Source organism: Myotis lucifugus, unplaced genomic scaffold (genome assembly GCF_000147115.1).
Source record: "Myotis lucifugus unplaced genomic scaffold, Myoluc2.0 scaffold_50, whole genome shotgun sequence".
NCBI lineage: Eukaryota > Metazoa > Chordata > Mammalia > Chiroptera > Vespertilionidae > Myotis > Myotis lucifugus.
Window position 1 is genome coordinate 7,209,727 of NW_005871098.1, and position 19,712 is coordinate 7,229,438.

The 19,712-nt window shown below is 43.1% G+C and overlaps 1 pseudogene; it reads left to right on the top strand.

Moving 5' to 3' along the window:
- The first annotated feature begins 16,315 nt into the window (after positions 1–16,315).
- On the top strand, positions 16,316–16,382 carry LOC111825997 (annotated as a pseudogene).
- Positions 16,383–19,712: the final 3,330 nt, after the last annotated feature.

A 19,712-nucleotide genomic window follows, 5' to 3' on the forward strand; every position in this document is an offset into this window, starting at 1 on the left:
GCTTTTTAATCCAGGCCCAGCTTCAAATAAATATACAATTTCTGCTTAAAGGCCAATTCCCCAAATTAATTTTAAACCCATATTTAAAATGTGTCTTCTAAAAAAAAAAATAAAATAATGAAATGTGTCTTCTAGTCCAAGCATAAACAAACATAGTGTTTCAAATAATATTTGGTTTAGAAAACTATTCTCATTCACACTTACCAAAACTACCCCCAACCTTTCTTGCTTCTAACCTAGATTAAATGCCTCTAAGCATCTGTCTCCAGCTATCACTGAGTATGCTCCAAGGCCCCCAGAATAATCAAATAAAGTAGAATAACATAGACAACTATCAAATAACTTCCATTTTCCAAGAGGCCTATGGTTTGCAACTTTCAAGTGTGGATTTTTCTTTTTTTAAGTTTGGAGCTGCTCTTTAAAATCTAATACTTTCTTTCGTTTTTGTTTTTTTATTATTGATTTCAGAGAGGGAGCGAGAGAAACATTAATGAAGAGAGAGAATCACTGATCAGCTGCCTACTGCATGCCCCACACTCAGGATCGAGCCCGAAACCAGGTTTGTGCCCTGACCATGAATCAAACTGTGACCTCCTGGTTCATAGGTCAATAATCAACTACTGAGCACATCAGCCAGGCTCAAGTATGGATCTTCACATTTCCTCCTCAGTCAAATTGTAATGATACAATAGAGATGGCCTGATCACTATCTCTCTCTTTGGCACTTTATTTCTGTTCCAAATCTCCATACCTGCCCCCTGGAAACTCAGAAATCCAACAGGTTCTTCTTTCTCTATTATTCACCTCAAAATACCTCACTGCTGACCATCCCCCAACAAGGCTGCTGGGCCCAGTTTGTTTTCTGGTCCAACACCTAAGGACCAGATGAGATTATTTCAAAATAAACATTCTTCTGTATCATAAGAGAAGTGTACTACTGGACTAAGAGTCAAAGGGCCTAGGTTCGAGCCCTGGCTCGGCTCTTTGTGCCTTAAACCTTTTCTATGGGAAAGTTAATAGATGATATAAGGTAGAGTATCCCACCCTGTGAGATGACCTGTGTTGACATTCATCCAGCAAAAATAATATTGACTCATATAGAAAGTTATCCAAATTTCATTAATTCTCAATTTGTATGATTAGATCACCTCAATTTTGTACTGTCGTGCCTTTAGCATCTCTGTTAACATTGGCTAGTCTCTTTTCTTTAATATATTTTATCGATTTTTTACAGAGAGGAAGGGAGAGGGATAGAGAGTTAGAAACATCGATGAGAGAGAAACATCGACCAGCTGCCTCCTGCACACCCCCTACTGGGGATGTGCCCGCAACCAAGGTACATGCCCTTGACAGGAATCGAACCCGGGACCCTTCAGTCCGCAGGCCGACACTATCCACTGAGCCAAACCGGTCAGGGCTCTTTTCTTTTTAATTGTGATAAAACACACATCATACATTTTACCATATTAACCATTAAGAATACAGTCCAGAATATTCACATTGTTGTGCTACCATCACCACCAGCCATCCACAGAACTCTTCACCTTAACAAATAAAACTCCATCCCCATTAAACAATAACTCCACATTCTCCATCCTCCCTTCCCCCCCCTACCCACCCCCAGCCCCTGGCAACCTCCGTTCTTCTCTCTATCTCTGTGAATTTAACTACTCTAAGTACCTCACCTAAGTGAAATCATACAGTATCTGTCTTTTGTGACTAGCCTATTTCACATAGTATGATATCCTCAAGGTTCATTAATGTTGAAGGCATGTGTCAGAATTTCCTTCCTTTTTAAGTATGAATAACATTCCATTGTGTTTATCCATCTATCAAGGGGCATTCGGACCTTCTGTCTAATGCTGCTATGAACATGGTTGTAACATTGGCCATTCTTCCCTTTTAATGAAAAGATGGGGGTGTTCAGTAGACTCCTAAACATCTAGCTGGAATTGAACATTAGAACATTGTCTTATTTTTTTTTCTTTATTGATTAAGGTATTACATGGGTCCTTATCCCCCCATTGCCACCCCACCCACCCCACCCCCGCTCATGCCCTCACCCCCCTAGTGTCTGTGTCCATTGGTTATGCTTATATGCTTGCATACAAGTCCTTTGGTTGATCTCTCCCCCTTACCCCCACCCTCCCCTATCTTCCCTATGAGGTTTGACAGTCTGATCGATGCTTCTCTGCCTCTGGATCTGTTTTTGTTCATCAGTTTATATTGTTCATTATAGTCCACAAATGAATAAGATCATGTGACATTTATCTTTCTCTGACTTATTTCACTTAGCATAATGCTCTCCAGGTCCATTCATGCTATTGCAAATGGTAGGAGTTCCTTTCTTTTTACAGCAGCATAGTATTCCATTGTGTAGATGTGCCACAGTTTTTTAATCCACTCATCTGCTGATGGGCACTTAGGCTGTTTCCAAATCTTAGCTAATGTAAATTATACAATACATAGGGGTGCATATATCCTTTCTGATTGGTGTTTCTAGTTTCTTGGAATATATTTCTAGAAGTGGAATTACTGGGTCAAATTTTTAGTTTTTTGAGGAAACTCCATACTGTTTTCCACAGTGGTTGCACCAGTCTGCATTCCCACCAGCAGTGCACAAGGGTTCCTTTTTCTCTACATCCAAGCCAGCACTTGTCATTTGTTGATTTGTTGATTTTTTTATGATAGCCATTCTGACAGGTGTGAGATGATATCTCATTGTCGTTTTGATTTGCATCTCTTGGATGATTAGTGACTTTGAGCATGTTTTCATATGTCTCTTGGCCTTCCTTATGTCCTCTTTTGAAAAGTGTCTATTTAGGTTCGTTGCCCATTTTTTGATTGGGTTATCTTCCTTTTGTTATATTGTATGAGTTCCCTGTAAATATTGGAGATTAAACCCTTGCATTGTCTTATTTTTATTGCATATGTTTTTATGGTTTTATTTTTATGGCAAGCATATTAGTTTATGAGGGCCGCTCTAACAAAAATAAAAATAAAAACCACAAACTGGGTGGCATAAGAAAACAAATGTAGCTTTTTGGTTTCAGTGGCAGAAGCAAGATGACCTTCAGCAGCACAGCAACAAGGCGCACAGCAGTGGCTCCAAGACTTCCCACCTGCAAAGGCCAGACAGGGCAAGTGCGGCACAGGCGCAAGAGGCAGTGTAACTGGAGTGCCAGGGCCAAAGGACAAAGCACCACTGGAACTGGTCGCAGGAGGCACTAATAATTGTGTACCGCAGATTCAGGCATGGATTCCGTGAAGGAATGACGCTGAAACCCAAGAGGGCAGCTGTTGCTGCATCCAGTTCATCTTAAGAATTTCAATGATTAGTCGCGCAATAAATGTCATGGTTTTAGGAAAAGAAAGGAAAAGAAAAAGAGGAGAGGAGAGGAGAGGAGAGGAGAGGAGAGGAGAGGAGAGGAGAGGAGAGGAGAGGAAAACCAATATATTGCCATATAGTTCTAGACACTAGAGGTTCAAAACCAAGGTATTGGCAGAGCCATGCTCCCCCTGGGACTCTCGGTAGAGTCCTTCCGTGCCTTTTCCTAGCTCTTTGTGGTGACCGGCTGTCCTTGGCGTTCCTTGCTTGCAGCTTTACCCATCCAATCACTCTCTGCCCTTGTCATCACCGGACCATCTTCACATTGTCTTCCTTCTGTGCATATCTGTGTCTGCCCAAATGTCCCCTTTTCATAAGGACACCAGTACAACTGGAGCAGGACCCACCCTAATGACTCCATTTAACTTAATTATCTCTGTAATGACCCTATTTCCAAATAATGTCAAATTTTGGGGTGGTGGGGGTTAAAACTTATCTTTTCAGGGGTCACAATTCGATCTATAACAACAATGAAAATTGGTTTTCCACTTAGATGGTGATATAGAGCAGCAGAATTGAAATCCCATAGTGACTAGATTTATCAACTAAAAATGAACAAGTTCTCTTTTTTTTTAAATCATCAACCGAGGACATGTTCATTGATTTTAGAGAGTGAGGAAAGGGGGGGCAGGGAGGGAAAAAAGGAGAAAGGGAGAGAAACATCTATGTGAGAAAGAAACATCTATTGGTTGCCATATGCAACCAAGGATCAAACCTGCAATCTGGGTATGAGCCCTGACCAGGAATCAAACCCACAACCTTTTGGTTTTGGGGCTGATGCTTCTACCAACTGAGCCACCCAGCCAGGACAACAAGCTCTCCTTTAACAGGCAGAAATTGCACATGGTTCTTTTTCACCTTAAATTTCCATTTTCTATTTCACTCCCCGCCCCCCCCCCCCCAATATTGTAGCCTAATGCAGGGATTCTCAACCATGAGTGATTTTGTCCCACAAGGGACTTTTGGCAATATCTAGGTACATTTTTGGTTGTTATAACTTGGTGGGGGTTGGGGGGAGGGGGGATTGCTACTGGTATCTAGTTGGTAGAGGCCAGAATGCTCCTAATTATCCTTAAAAACACAGGAAAGATCCCTTGCCCCTCTACACAGCAAGAAGATGGCCATCTATGAACCAAGAAGCAAGTTTTCACCAGACACCAAACCTGCCAGAAGCTTGCTTTTAGACTTCCCAGCCTCCAAAAGGTGACAAACACATTTCTGTTGTTCATAAGACATCTAGTCTAAGGTTTTTTTGTTATAGCAGCCTGAACAGACTAGGAGAGGGGTGGGCAACCTTTTTGTGAGTGCGTGCCAAAACCAGCAAAATCTCTGACTCAAAATTTTTCTGCGTGCCAACCCTAAATTTTTGAGAACATGTTACGCCTACTTGATATCTCTTAAGGTGGACGTATGTGGAGGAACCTTGAGGAATAATAAAATTCATTCGAGCGACAAAAACATAGTATATATGATGCTTGCTGTGTAGAGGGGCGAGGGATCTTTCCTGTGTTTTTAAGGATAATTAGGAGCATTCTGGCCTCTACATTTATTTTTAATGTATACATGTACACTGATAGTCCGACAGAAAACTTTATGACTCCGTTTGATATTATCAGTGGGACTTTTGCTGCTGCATCACTGATGACAGAGATTTTACATCAGGTTTATATTTTGTGACCTTCAGAGATATGCACGAGCTACTACTTTCATCCATCAGGCTACTCCTATTATGAGACTTAACAAAATTCATCACTGAGAACAAAGATTCACAAGCGTATGTGGATGAAACCAAAACATTGGTCGGATCTAGGAAGGCAGGGAGAGTTAAGGCAGAGGCATAGAAATTGCTCTTCCCCTCTCTCGTCAATCCATGTCTATGGTCTTTAAGATAACTTGTTATGTAAAATTATTTATTTATCTAAGATGCACCTACACTGAATTTATCTGAAAAATAAAAAAGTCGATATTAAGAAAAAAATTGTAAATGGAAGATTATAAGAGAGGGTTTCACGTGCCAGCAAAAGTTACTGGCGTGCCATGTTTAGCACGCGTGCCCACCCCTGGACTAGGACAATTTTTATTGCCCGAGACCATACAGTTCTAGGTGTTAATTTTTTTCTCTCAATTAATTATAATTATATCAGCATAATTGTATAAGTATACAATTGATCAAAAAACTAAATATATTTCAAACTTAAAAAGAAAAGCTGTACTGGAAACACACATCTTAGTAAGATGAATATGGCTTGGGCAGCTGGGACGAAGGGGCAACGGCGGCCGAGATTTCCGTGCCCCCGGGACCGCGGCCCGGCCTTCCAGGCTGTCACCACCCCTGGGGTCGAGGCACAGCCCCGCTGGTCCCGGCCCCGAGCCCACAGCCCCTCCTGCAGCCCAACAGCGGTGTCCTGGGTGACGCCCCCGCATGCCCCTGCGTGGCCTCCGCCTAGCAGGCGGTCGAGCGCGGAGCACGGGTGCCCCCTCGCGGGACGTTGCCGAAGTGCAATGGGTGCGCGAAGGTGGCACGTGGACCGCCCTCAAGCAGGACAGCCACCGGGAGGGGAGTAGCAGCTGCCACTCACTTCACCACGGTCCTGAGACCCCTGCCCTCTAAGGCTCAGCTGACACTTCCAGGGAAAAGCTAGCGGATGACAGCTGCCACTTTCTCCTACTTGGCCGGGCCACCGCTGTCAGGGGAGGAGACCAGAAGCCTGAGCAAAGCAGAAGCAGAAGCACCTGTGACCTCAGACACCTGGGAGGTGACTTCCTTCTGTGTAATCATAGCACAAGGCATGAATCCTCCTGTGCTTGTCCTGAGCTGTCATCACAGTGTCTGACACAAACTTAAATATTTAACTGTGGTTATTAAATACAGCCTGCAGATATGTGAGAGGTTTTGAACATGACTTTGCAGCTCCCCTCATCAAGAAGTTGAGTTTATTTCTGCACGTTTTGCCTCAGCTGAATATGACTTCTGGATAAAGGAATCTATGCCTGTTCCCAATCGAGGCCCCTAGAGGCCTGCGTGTTTCTGCTCCTTCTCTTAGAACCCTGAAGAGCTGCTCTGGGTACAGACTCGAGGTCACCTACGAGGTGGCAGAGACACACAGTGTGGTCCCTCTCCCATCGCTGGTCAGTAGTCCAGCGAAGCCACTCAGCTGACTTGTTGCACAGGTATGTGTGCCCAACCGAGACAGAGAGACCTGCTCGGCAAACCTGGCTCAACAAACCCCAGCCGTCACCCACAGAATCATGAACTAACAGTGATTGTTGTCAAATCATTAACCTTTGAAGTTGTTTGTTACACAGCAAAGCTCACCAATACACTGTGTGCTTGTGACCTTGAGGTTTGGATCAGTATTTCTGAGGCTGAGCTTGGCTTGCCTACAAATGGGCCATGCTGATCTGGAAAAGAGCAGGTTCTCATGTAATCAGAGAAGGAAGGAAGAAGAAACCCTTGCCCCCATTCCTGTCAAGCCATTTGATACTGAACTATGTACCCTTCTGAATATGTGGGGACTTGGGTCAAGTTTAATTAGCATATATTGTGACACTTTGGTTCTGTAGCTAAATTACTGTCACATTTTAAAAATAATAAAAAAATTTTTAAAAAGATGAATATGGCTGGTAACATTTTTAAGTTAACTCACATATCCATGGATGAATATTGTTTACTGATTGAATGAGACAGATTTAGCACCAATTCTACTTCTGTTTTTCATTTTTATAGGTGTTACCTCTGAAAAACCTTGTTGACATAAGTAGATGAGAATCAGAATTTTCTTACAGTAATGATGATCTTTGAATTCATTGGAGTTCTACCCCAAAATGCACATAGTGATGTCTCCTCAGATCAGCAAGCTGAAAACTCAATTAGGTCTCTCTTCAATTGTGCCAAAACCAAAACTGGAGAAACTCCTACCTTACACAATGACTCATTACCCATTAATACCAAAGCTGATATTTTCAATTGCCCATTTGTTTGGACCCTGGAGATTTTTATTCCCAGGGCAAGTCCACACATTAAAAACAATGGGGATAAGGGAGAAGGAAGGACACATTCTCATTGTTAGTAAAAAAGTACCTATGGAAGTTTAGGGTCTGAAAAGCAATTGCCTTAAAACTATTCTTCCCTGATACCCTTTGTGAAGTCATTATTCCCTTCTTTGAAGATTACTAATTTCTTTTTACAATATGCTTATGTAAAACCAAAAAGAGTGGATTTTTTAAAAAATATATTTTATTGATTTTTTACAGAGAGGAAGAGAGAGAGATAGAGAGTTAGAAACATCAATGAGAGAGAAACATCGATCAGCTGCCCCCTGCACATCTCCTACTGGGGATGTGCCCGCAACCAAGTTACAAGCCCTTGACCAGAATCGAACCTGGGACCTTTCAGTCAGCAGGCCGACGCTCTATTCACTGAGCCAAACCGGTTTCGGCAAAAAGAGTGGATTTAAAAATATACCTTAACCAAAAAGTAAAGCCGTGCTACATGTGGCAAATGTTAGCAGTGAGTGATGACTGAAGCACAGGAAATCTTGCCATGGTGAATACAGGACAGACTTTGACATCAAGCAAGCACCCATTTGAATTCTAGGGACCTTGCACTAGTCAGTTGCTTTACCACTTTGGGCCTCAGTTTCCTCATCTGTAAAGTGGCAACACCACCTGATTCCCTTGCTAGATGTAACAATTGTGTCCTAAACCATAAAGATTCAGCAAATACTAAGGTTGCTTCCTATCCCAGAATGCTAGGAAATTGCAGAAGAAAAGTACTCATATGTAAGTGCATGAAGTGAATGCTGGGAAACACAAATGCCGTCTTGTTACACACCTCTCCTGCATGACAACTGCTCCACAGCAGGTGTCTTACCACATAATAGCTACGCACCTTTGAAGTTACAACTTGAGGTTTATGACACTGCTATCTACACTAATAAAAGACAAACATGCAAATTGACCGTATCTTTGCTACGCCTTAAGCCATGCCCACCAGCCAATCAGAGAGACTATATGCAAATTAACCCAACCAAGATGGCGGCCGGCAACCACGGAGCTGGAGCAAGCAGGAGGCTTGGTTGCCCCAGTGATGGAGGAAGCCAAGCTTCCTGCCTGCCACAGCCAGCTCTGAGCTCCACTCAAGGCAACAAAGTTTCAATTATAGAAGATAAATAAACCCCTGATACCTGCTTTCAGCTGGCCGTGACCACAGAGCTGGAGCAAGCAGGAGGCTTGGGTTGCCCCTGGCGATGGAGGAAGCCAAGCTTCCCATCCCGCCCTGGCCTGCTCTGAGCTCCACTCAAGGCTACAAAGTTTCAATTATAGAAGGTAAATAAATCCCAGAATAAAAAAGAAAAAGAAAAAAAGGAGAGGCTGGGAGCTTCAGTTGCAGGCCAGCCTGAAAACGGCCCTCAGCCCCTTACCCAGAATGGCCAGGCACCCCAGCGGGACCCCCACCCTGATCCAGGACACCCTTCAAGGCAAACCAGCCGGCCCCCACCCGTGCACCAGGCCTCTATCCTATATAATAAAAGGGTAATATGCAAATTGACCCTAACAGTAGAATGACTGGGAATGACTGGTCACTATGACACACACTGACCACCAGGGGGCAGATGCTCAATGCAGGAGCTGTCCCCTGGTGGTCAGTGTGCTCCCACAGGGGGAGCTCTGCTCAGCCACAAGCCAGGCTGACGGCTGCCAGCACAGTGGTGGTGGCGGGAGCCTCTCCCGCCTCCTCAGCAGCACTAATGATGTCCGACTGCAGCTTAGGCCTGCTCCCTGCTGGTAAGTGGGCATCCCCTGAGGGTTGCCCCTGGCGATGGAGGAATGTCTGACTGCCAGCTTGGGCCTGATCCCCCAGGGAGCAGGCCTAAGCCAGCAGGTGGACATCCTCCGAGGGGTCCCAGACTGCAAGAGGGCATAGGCCGGGCTGAGGGATCCCCCCGAGTGCACAAATTTTTGTGCAACGGGCCTCTAGTCAATATAATAAAAGTGTAATATGCAAATAGACCAAAGGGCTGAACAGCAGAATAACCATCCAGACAACTTTCTGGATGAAGCTGGGGCTGTAAGGGCCGAGCCCCTTGTACGAATTTTGTGCATTGGGCCTCTAGTGTACTTATACAAATTTGTTCCTCATGGGCCTAAGGCTGAAAGAAAAAAGTTTTAAATGAAAAACAGTCTTGTAGTTCAAGAGGTTTGTGCAAATTAAAAAAGGAAAATAGTTGAACATGTCAACATAAAAATGAATGAATATAGCCATCAGATTCTAGAAAAATCAGCAGAGAACTATCAAACAGTATATAATTAAAGATTTTTAGAGTATCTAAATTAAGAATACACGAAGATCATGAAGTGTCTGTATTGTCTATGTGCTTCTTTCCTTTGTTATAGTGTTCTTACATAAAAATGGGATTTTTAAAATATTGTGCTAGGACAACACATAACAAGAGGTCTGATATTTTACCACACATAAGGTTTTTACCCCAAGACAGTATTGCAGCTATTAAGCTATGTGATAAAATACCCCAAAAAGGTTTTTAATTTAAGAGTTTTTTTAATGCTATTCTATATAAAAAAAGAGGTAATATGCAAATTAACCCTCACGCCCTCACAAGATGGCTGCCTACAACCAGGCTAGCAGGGGGGTTAGTGAGGGACAACCAAACGACTGAATAAGCAGGCTGCGTGGGGCAACCAGGCCGGCAGGGGGGCCATGGGGGGCGACCAGACTGGCGGGGGGGGCAGTAGTTGGGGGCCACCAGGCCAGCAGGGGGGGCTGTTGGGGGTGACCAGGCAGGCAGAGGGGGGCATTTGGAGGTGACCAGGCTGGCAGGGGGGGCAGTAAGAGGTGACCAGGCTGGCAGGGGGGGCACTTAGAAGCAACCAGGTCGGCAGGGACGAGGCAGTTGGGGGCAACCTGGCCAGCAGCAGGGGGCAGTTAGGGGTGACCAGGCTGGCACAGAGGGGGCAGTTGGGGGTGACCTGGCCAGCAGTGGGGGGCAGTTAAGGGTGACCAGGCCGGCAGGGGGGGGCAGTTAGGGGTGATCAGGCCAGCATGCAGAGGCAGTGAGGGGCAATCATGACAGCAGGAAGGGCAGTTAGGGGCAACCAGCCAGGCAGGCAGGTGAGCATTTAGGAGCCAGTGGTCCAGGATTGTGAGAGGGATATCTGACTGACAGTTTAGGCCCGATCCCCCGAGGGGTCCCAGATTGGAGAGGGGATAGGCTGGGCTGAGGTGACCCCCCGGTGCACAAATTTCATGCACCAGGCCTCTAGTATTTTATAACAAAATATAAAATGAAAACATTTTACTTAATCTCATTATACGTTGTTCTTAGTAAAATGCAATGATTTAATTTTTCATCCTTATTATTCTTCCTGTTATAAACATTAAAAATTCAATATATTAAATTTACATCATTTCTTGCAGAATTAATCTCTTCAGGAGACATTGTTTACCTGACTCCTTTAATCTAAGCACACATTGTCTGCCTTGAGTTCTAGTGGATATGCAGTCAAAATACATTCTCATTTTCAAAGTGTTCTGAGGTCAGTTAAGTTTGGTAGACATTAAATTAAACATTTAAAATCTGCCAGTATTCAAAAGAATTGACTAGATATATAATGACACAGCAAAACATCCATGCTTTATTGTCTACAGAAAAATTGTAGCATAACATCAATAATCATTCTGTTTTTTAAAGGCTATATGTATGGATATTTTAAAAAATCAGAAAATATCCTCAAAACTGTTAGAAATGGTTATTTGGGGGGTTGAGGCTGAGAATGGAAGTGGGGTATCAGAAGGTTTTCAGATTTTTATACATATTTGTGTTGAATATATTTACAATGTGCAGATATTATTTGTATAAGATTTTATTCTTAATTATAGTCCATTGGGAATGTAGTTTTAGCAGTAACACAATCAAGTCAATGGTGATAGTTACTTTTACAAGTGGAGTCTCTACCCCACCAGTGTGTTTGAAACTTGCCTGAAGGAATTTGAGGACATCTACTCGAAAGCCTGCCCCAAAGTCTCCGAGTCCAGGGGCTGTCCCACTGCCAGGAGCAATACTGTGGGCATGCAGGGCTCCCTCCGCTAGTGCTTCTCAAGCAGCCAGGGTGCCAGAGCTGAAGTGCTGGGCAGAACTGCAGGGCAACCGTTTCAGGAGAGAATCCCAGGCTCAGCTCACTCAAAATGAAAGAAAGTCCATTTCATTCCATTTAGAAATGTTTAGGTGGTTCTTAGCTTTTAAATTTCTGATTTGAATTATTTCCCAGCCTGAAATTTGTTTTCTCTGCAACAGCAGTTCTGCTCTGTAACAGTCATATTCTACAGACTCTCTAATTTCCATGTTTCTTGGTTAAAGTGTCTCCCAAACTTGTCTGATCACAAGAATCACCAGAGATGTTTGTCAATCTATCTAATAATAGACAAACATGGTAATTGACGGTACCTTTGCTACACCTCCCATTGACTAATCAGCGCGATATGCAAATTAACCGCCAACAAAGATGGTGACTAATTTGCATACTGCAGGCAGATCCCGCTGCGCCGCCCCACCTGGGACTGGTGGCAGCACGATTCCCCAGCCGCCGCCCGCCCCAGCACGGGATCCAGGCCTGCTGTGTGTGGGGCGGGGCGGGGCAGGCAGGGCGGGCAGGGTGGGCGGGGTGGGATTGGGCGTGCCATCTGCCACCAGGGAAGCGGGCCTAAGCCAGCAGGTGGTTATCTCCCGAGGGGTCCCAGACTGTGAGAGGGCACAGGTTGGGCTGAGGGACTCCCCCACCCCCCCCCCCCCCCCGCCAGTGCACAAATTTTTCTGCACAGGGCTTCTAGTAAATAAATAAATAAATAAATAAGATTCCAAGTCCCCAGTCCCCCATCCAGACCTGATTATTTAGGATCTCCAAGGTACTTTTAAATCACCCAGATGATTCTCATGATCGGGTAATTTTGAAAAATATTGCCTTACTTAAAGGAATATCTTAACAGAATCTTAAGCCTTTGTAACCAGATGAATTCTGGAATGTTCTAGGCCAGAGGTTCCATGGTCCAGCACTTGGCAGAACCACCAGGAATGTCCACTGAGCCATAATTGCTGGGCTGAACCCCACTTTCTGATAAGTGATTCTGGGGTGGGATAAAAGAATTCGCCTTCTTAACAAATTCTCATAGGTCTCTGCTGCTCGCCCAAGGATGGCACTTGGAGAACCACTGTTCTAGTCCACATTGTCTCAAATTTTTTTTAACCACAAGCCACAATAGGAGAAAGATTTTATATCATTACCTAGTATTCACACATATTCATCTGAAAAGTTTCACAGAATAATACTTAATTCTTACTGTGAGCAATACACTCTAATATTTTATTTTACTCTTTAAAAATACACTAAATTTATCACAAACCAAAAAAAATAAGTTGCAACCAGTAATTTGAAAACACCAAATCTAGCCTAATCTTTGAAAGGTATAGATCAGTAATCACTTTTTTTTTTATTGTTGACAGCATTACAGATGTCCCCCATTTGTTACCCCCTTTGCCACCCTCCACCCAGCCCCGTCCAACCCCAGGCCTTCCCCACACTATTTTCTCTGTCCATGGGTCATTAACAGTATAACATTTTTGAGCATACACTTCCAAAAATTGTACATTTATAAACAAAGTAATTGTATTCTGTTGGTCCTAATATCAAATACTAGTAAAGCTTAACATTGTTCCTTGCATTTCAGATGGGGAAAAAATATAAGTAAAGGTTCTAACATTTCCTCCAGCTGCCAGTGGCTCATCTTGGCACAGGCTCCAGGGACGCGCACTCCAGGGATAGGTGCTCCAGGGACACGTGCTCCAGGGACTCGTGCTCCAGCATCAAGACTCAGACACCCAGAGACATTCTATGAGTATCTCAAGGTCACACAGCTGCTTACAATGAGGCAATTTTGTTCTTATTTTAAAGCTCTTACAAGTAAATAGGTACAGTGGGGCCTTGACTTACGAGTGTCCCGACTAACAAGTTTTTTGAGATACCAGCTGTCTCTCGGCCGATTTTTTGCATTGAGTTGATAGAGTAATTTGAGTTAACGAGCTCCTTAACGAGCTCGGTCTCGGAACCAATTAAACTCGTAAGTCAAGGCCCCACTGTACTTGTTAAATTAAAAGACAGTGTTAGCTTTTTGGGGATTTTTGTTCCATTTTTTAAAATCCTCAGTTGGAAGGCCAACCATCAGAGACCACGTATTGGTTGCCTATGGCTGGGTGGTGGTGGTGTGGTGGTGGTGCTTGGGTAAAAATGGGGAGTGGCTACGAATGAGTATGAGTTTGCTTTCTGGGGTAATAAAAATATTCAAAAAGTGATTGCCATGATGATTGCTTCCCTGTTTCATGTTTCTGATATGGTTTGCTGACTACTGTTCAAGGTAACAAGGAGATGGCCCAGTACCTTATATTTTTCCATTAAGAGAATGCCCTCCAGACAGATTCAGTGGTTGATGGACTGGACATGGATCTGATATTGTGTGGCCTCCTTAAAACCCAGAATTAACATGTGATAATCTGCTCTGGGGCACTGTGAAAGAAAAACTCTACCTAATAACATTTAGAGACCTTGAAAGAGCAACCAAGAACTGTGAGAATGATTTCAAACATTAACATGAAAGCAACTGAAGAGATGGAGGTGAGGTGGGAGATGGTATAAAGGGAACCACTTAATTCCTCATCCCAGTAAGAAGACATTAGATAATGTCTAAAGCTGGCAAAACAAAACAAAACAAAACAAAACCAAAAGTTAAAATTTTAAAAATGTTAACAACAAAAAAATCCTCAGTTGGTATAGGATGAAATGTGAATACTGCTGCATTTTTGTCAAAAGACTACCAACTTTCATGTGATGTAACCTCATAGAAGCCTCACATTACCTATGAGATGGGCTTTCCTGAAACAATGAGTCTAGTTCCAGTACCCTCATTACTTTCTAGTTACAGTGACAGCTGTGCCGGACAGTTTGCTAGACATTTCATGGGAACAGTAAGACCCTCCCAGAGAAGTTCTGCACACACCTGGGATCTGGCTCCTCATTTCACTGCATCCAGTTCCTGGGAAAGAAGAAGTGAGCTACAGACACAGGGCCATTTCCCCTCTTTGTGGTGAGTTGTAATGACTGAAACTTTGGGATCCCTCGAGAGGCAGGAAGCAGGGTCTGCTGTTACCTCTGTTCCCCAAAGGGAAATTTTTTGTTCCAATCAGAGAACATCTTCACAGGGCTCTAATTAGGTATGCAGGCATGAGCTGTGGCTCTCTCACACACATAGACAATAGATTTGATTGGCAATGTATGGCCACTAGAATTATTATAACTTCCAATGGAATGAAAACCCCTAACTTAAAAAAAAAATAGACATAAGGCTGCCTGGCTGTTTCTGAATAATAAATAGCTCATCCCCAAAGCAAGCACTTGTAAAGTTACAAAGAGGGGACTTGAAAATCTCAAGTGATTTCTTTATAGGGGTGAGAAATTTTTCACGTGTAAAGAAAAGGGCATTTTTGCTTTAAAATTAAACTTTGAAGTTTGCAAATAAAAGCAGACCCAATTCCCAGTCCAGAAAGGGGATGCTTGGAGGTTAGTCAGCCTTTGAAAGAGCTCTGTGGGGCTGCTGACCCGTATCCCCTCGATGCACAGGGACAAGAAGGATCAAATGGTGCTGACCCCAGGACAGTCTCCCCAGCACCCCCAGCTCAGCCTTCCCCATGCCCTGTGTTTCACTCTGTGTAGGCCTGTCTGTGTCTGCTTTTCTTCCTTCCTCTTTTTTTCTGACTGTTTTTCTCTACTTCATCTCACCCATCTTCTAACTGGCAAAAATGTAACATGGAAATACATTTGCTTTTGTTAAACTTATTAAAAATACAGAGGTTTCCCAATTTCAAATCATTCATTGATTTGAACACATTATGGTTCCCTTTGAAATTTGTGTTTGTTTTGAATTGGCATGCGGCTTTGATTTAGGTGGTTTTATTCCCTGAGAGGTCAGTGGCTCACTCACAAGACAAAAAAGTAATTCTCCGTGCTCCTGACTTAGCTTAAGGAATTGTTCAGTTAAAGAAGAAGAGCCCTAGCTAGTTTGGCTCAGTGGATAGAGTGTTGGCCTGTGCACTGAAGGGTCCCGGGTTCGGTTCCAGTCAAGGGCATATGCCTATTGCTGGCTCAATCCCCGGGGGGAAGGGGGGGGGCGTGGGAGGCGTGTTCAGAAGGCAGCCAATCAATATTTCTCTCTCATCATTGATATTTCTATCTCTCTTTCCCTCTCCCTTTCTGTATGAAATGGATAAAAATGTACTTAAAAAAAAAAAGGCAAAAGACATACGGACAGGGAATACATTAATTAGTTTTGTTTGATCTCCACCTGGTGGCTGGAAATCAGAACACAAGCCCTTAATAGAACTGGAAAAAAGACTCATTTCAGTTCCTCTGCAGACACAGATTCCACAAATAGTGAGGGTACACTGTTTCTTTAATGTCAGTGTCCCTGCTGGACTGTGAGCCACACAAGGGCAGGACCTGTGGATCTTCCTGTTCACTGCCTGTTCCTCAGGGTACAGTGCCTTGCCTGTAGTCTACAACAAGTGTACTGTAAACAAACAAATCAGCACAAGGCACTTTACACAGTTCCATTTCTAATGTCTTTCCCATTGTTATAGTTCTTTTAATATACCATAATTATATTTTACATATATTTTTCATATTTAATGTTACAGAGAAATCAGGATGAGTCATATAACTTGACTGTGTCCTGTTTTCAGTCTTCAGGCAGCAGCTGTGGCATCGCTGTGCCATTAACTTGGCCATGACTGTCCATATTCTCTTCTGTTGAACTGTTTTATTGTCCTATTAGATGTGTTAAGCTTTACTGCCCTTTAAAATGTCTTCAAATGCTTACAGCTCTTTTTGAATTTGTCCAGCAGATAGGTCTTCTGGCTTTTACAGGAAGGCCCTAAAAATAATAAAATAATAAATTAAAATGTCTTCAAAATTTTTACACTGTGATACACCCATCGAAGCAAAAAGTCATTGTATGCAAAGAGAGGCCTAGTAGTGAAGATGTGGGACTTAAATTTGATATTTGTAAAGTAAATATTTGTTGTTGGAGAAATTACTGTAACTCTATGTTTTTGGTTTTTTGCAAAGCATTAATCAAGTGCTTTATAATACCTAAAAAAGGAAGATGCACATGAGCACATGAAGAGGAGTTCCATTTAGTTAAAGAGATATATGTAAAAGACTGCCTGTCACCTTTCTACTCAACAAATGGTGTGTGACCAGGAGTATCAGCATTATCTGGGAGTTTATTAGAAATGCAGAATTTTAGCCCCACCCTAGACCTACTGAGTCAGAATCTGCACTTTAACCAGACTCCAAAGTGATTCATGTGCCCAGTCGAGTTTGAGAAGCACTAGTATATCACGCGCCAAGAAATGACCTGAATAAACTTGGCAATTTTGCCAAATTCCTCAGAACAGATGAAAGAATTGTCAAAGTAATGAGAGATTACTGTATAAGGACTTTGCTGAGGCACTGTGGCATAGAGTAATTGGCAGCATTCTTTTTTGTTCTTAGTGATACAGGCATGCCTCAGAGACATTGCAGGTTTGGTTTCAGACCACCACAATGAAGTGATTCATAATCTTTTGCTAGTGGAGGGTCTTGCCTTTAATTTGCAAACAAAGCAACATCTGTGAAGCACACCAAGTACAAGAAAACAAAGTATTCCCCTGTATAAAATAATGGTCCTTCCTACAATCAGTGGCATCTTAGATTTGATTAAATGCAGTACTACTAGTTCAAGACCTTTTTTGCTCTAAATTATCATGGTCACAGGTGTGGAGACCAAAAAGGAGATAATGTGTCACAACTTACAGTCATTGAAGCAGCAAGCTCTCAAATCAATAATGTTTTTCAGTTTCAGCTCTAGGACAAGCCCAGGTTAAAGCATCTATGAAGCAGAGAGAGACAAAGGGCCATTCTTTGAGGAGAAGAAAGATAATAAGCTACATCTTCACAGGTGATCAAAGTACATGAAAGAAATACTACTATGATTGAAGATTGAAGGAGGGATTTGAAAGGTAGAAAAGAAAAAATATGCAAAACTGCTCTTTTTGAGAGGTAAATTGTCTTTAAAATTTCCATTAAAAATGTTACAAAGAACCAGGTACTCACTGCCTTCCACAACCACATCAAAATTACAACTAAAATATAGCAAAACAATCATTCAGAACCACCTGAAAACTGGCTGAATGGAAGTCCTACAACTAGAGAAGTAAAGAAGAAAACACACCGAGACTGGTAGGAGGAGTAAAGGCACTGAACAGGCTGTTCCGTCACCCACATGTGCTGTTTTTTTAATCTGGAGGGAGATCATCTCTGCAGAAGCCACCCATGAGAAACAAGGGGTCCCAGCCCCACACCAGACCCCCAGCCCAGGGTTCCAGAGCTGGGAAGAGAAGTCCCTATAACTACAAGCTGTAAAAACCAGCTGGAACTGTGGCGGAGTGACACAGAGGCTGCCGGAGACCCAGGTGTTCCTCTTAAAAGGCTGGGCATGAATGTACTCAGACTCGATATCTCTGAGCTCCAGTACCAGGCATCTCTGGGGGACCCAGACACATACAGGGAAGAACTGGACTATCTGGCATCAGAGCAGGAACTCAGGGGTGGCTTTCTCCCAGACAGGGGTGCTCACAGGGGTCATTGTTCCTGCACTGGGACCTCCCCTGTTTCAGGGCTGACTGACAGCCATATCTGAGTTTCTGTCAACCTGGAGCACACTGTTTACTCCACCCTGGTGATTCCCTGATACCCTGCCCCATCCAATTTGCAGCCCCATCCAAGCTGTTTGCAGCAGCTTTTCCATATGAATGGCTCAGGTTTCGGAATTTGCTGAAATCTCTTGAACAAGCTGTAGCTGGTAACAGTGTGTCCCAAACCTATCAATAATAGGCCTAAGACCCAGCACTAGCAGCAGTCCAAGTTGCTTCACAGCTGGGCCTCACTTCCTGTACAGCAGCTTTCCCACTATAGTCACAGCTGATTCTCACAGCCAATTGACCTAGAGGTCAAGTCCTCCCAGTGATACCAACAGCAATCAAGGCTTAACTACAACAAGACTGTGCACAAGCCCACAAAGGGGTGCACCAAAAGTGTCCACCTCAGGTGATTGGGGAGGCTGAGCCACTGGGCCCTATAGGACACCTACCACACAAGGCCACTCTATCAACACAGGGAAGCAGCCAAAATGTGGAGACAAAGAAACATGTCACGAATGAAAGAAATGGAGGAAAGCAAACTACTGGATATAGAGTTCAAAACCACAGTAATAAGGTTACTCAAGAATCTTCTAGAAACCTCCAAGGAACTTAGTGAGACCTCAAAGGAACTTAGTGAGACCTTCAAGGATCTTAATGAGAATGCCAAAAAAATGGAAAAGAACCAGTCAGAAATTAAGCATACACTGACTGAAATAAAGGATAATATACAGAGATCCAACAGCAGACTAGAGGATCCCAAGAATCAAGTCAAAGATTTAAAATATGAGGAAGCAAACAACACCCAACCAGAAAAGCAAAATGAAAAAAGAATCCAAAAATAAGAAGATAGTGTAAGGAGCCTCTGGGACAACTCCAAACGTACCAACATCTGAATTATGGGGGTGCCAGAAGAAGAGAGAGAGCAAGATATTGAAAACCTATTTGAAAAAATAATAACAGAAAACCTCCCCTATCTGGTGAAAGAAATAGACTTACAAGTCCACGAAGCGCAGAGAACCCCAAACAAGAGGAATCCAAAGAGGACCACACCAAGACTCATCATAATTAAAATGCCAAGAGCAAAAGACAAAGAGAGAATCTTAAAAGCAGCAAGAGAAAGACAGTCAGTTACCTACAAGGGAGTATGCATATGACAGTCAGCTGATTTCTCAACAGAAACTTTGCAGGCCAGAAGGGAGTGGCAAGAAATATTCAAAGTGATGAATACCAAGAACCTACAACCAAGATTACTTTATCCAGCAAAGCTATCATTCAGAAGTGAATGCCAGATAAAGAGCTTCACAGATAAGGAAAAGCTAAAGGAGTTCATCACCACCAAACCAGTATTATATGAAATGCTGAAAGGTATCCTTTAAGAAGAGGAAGAAGAAGAAAAAGGTAAAGATACAAATTATGAACAACAAATACACATCTATCAACAAGTGAATCTAAAAATCAAGTCAATAAAAAATCTGATGAACATAATAAACTGGTGAATATAATAGAATCAGGGGCACAGAAAG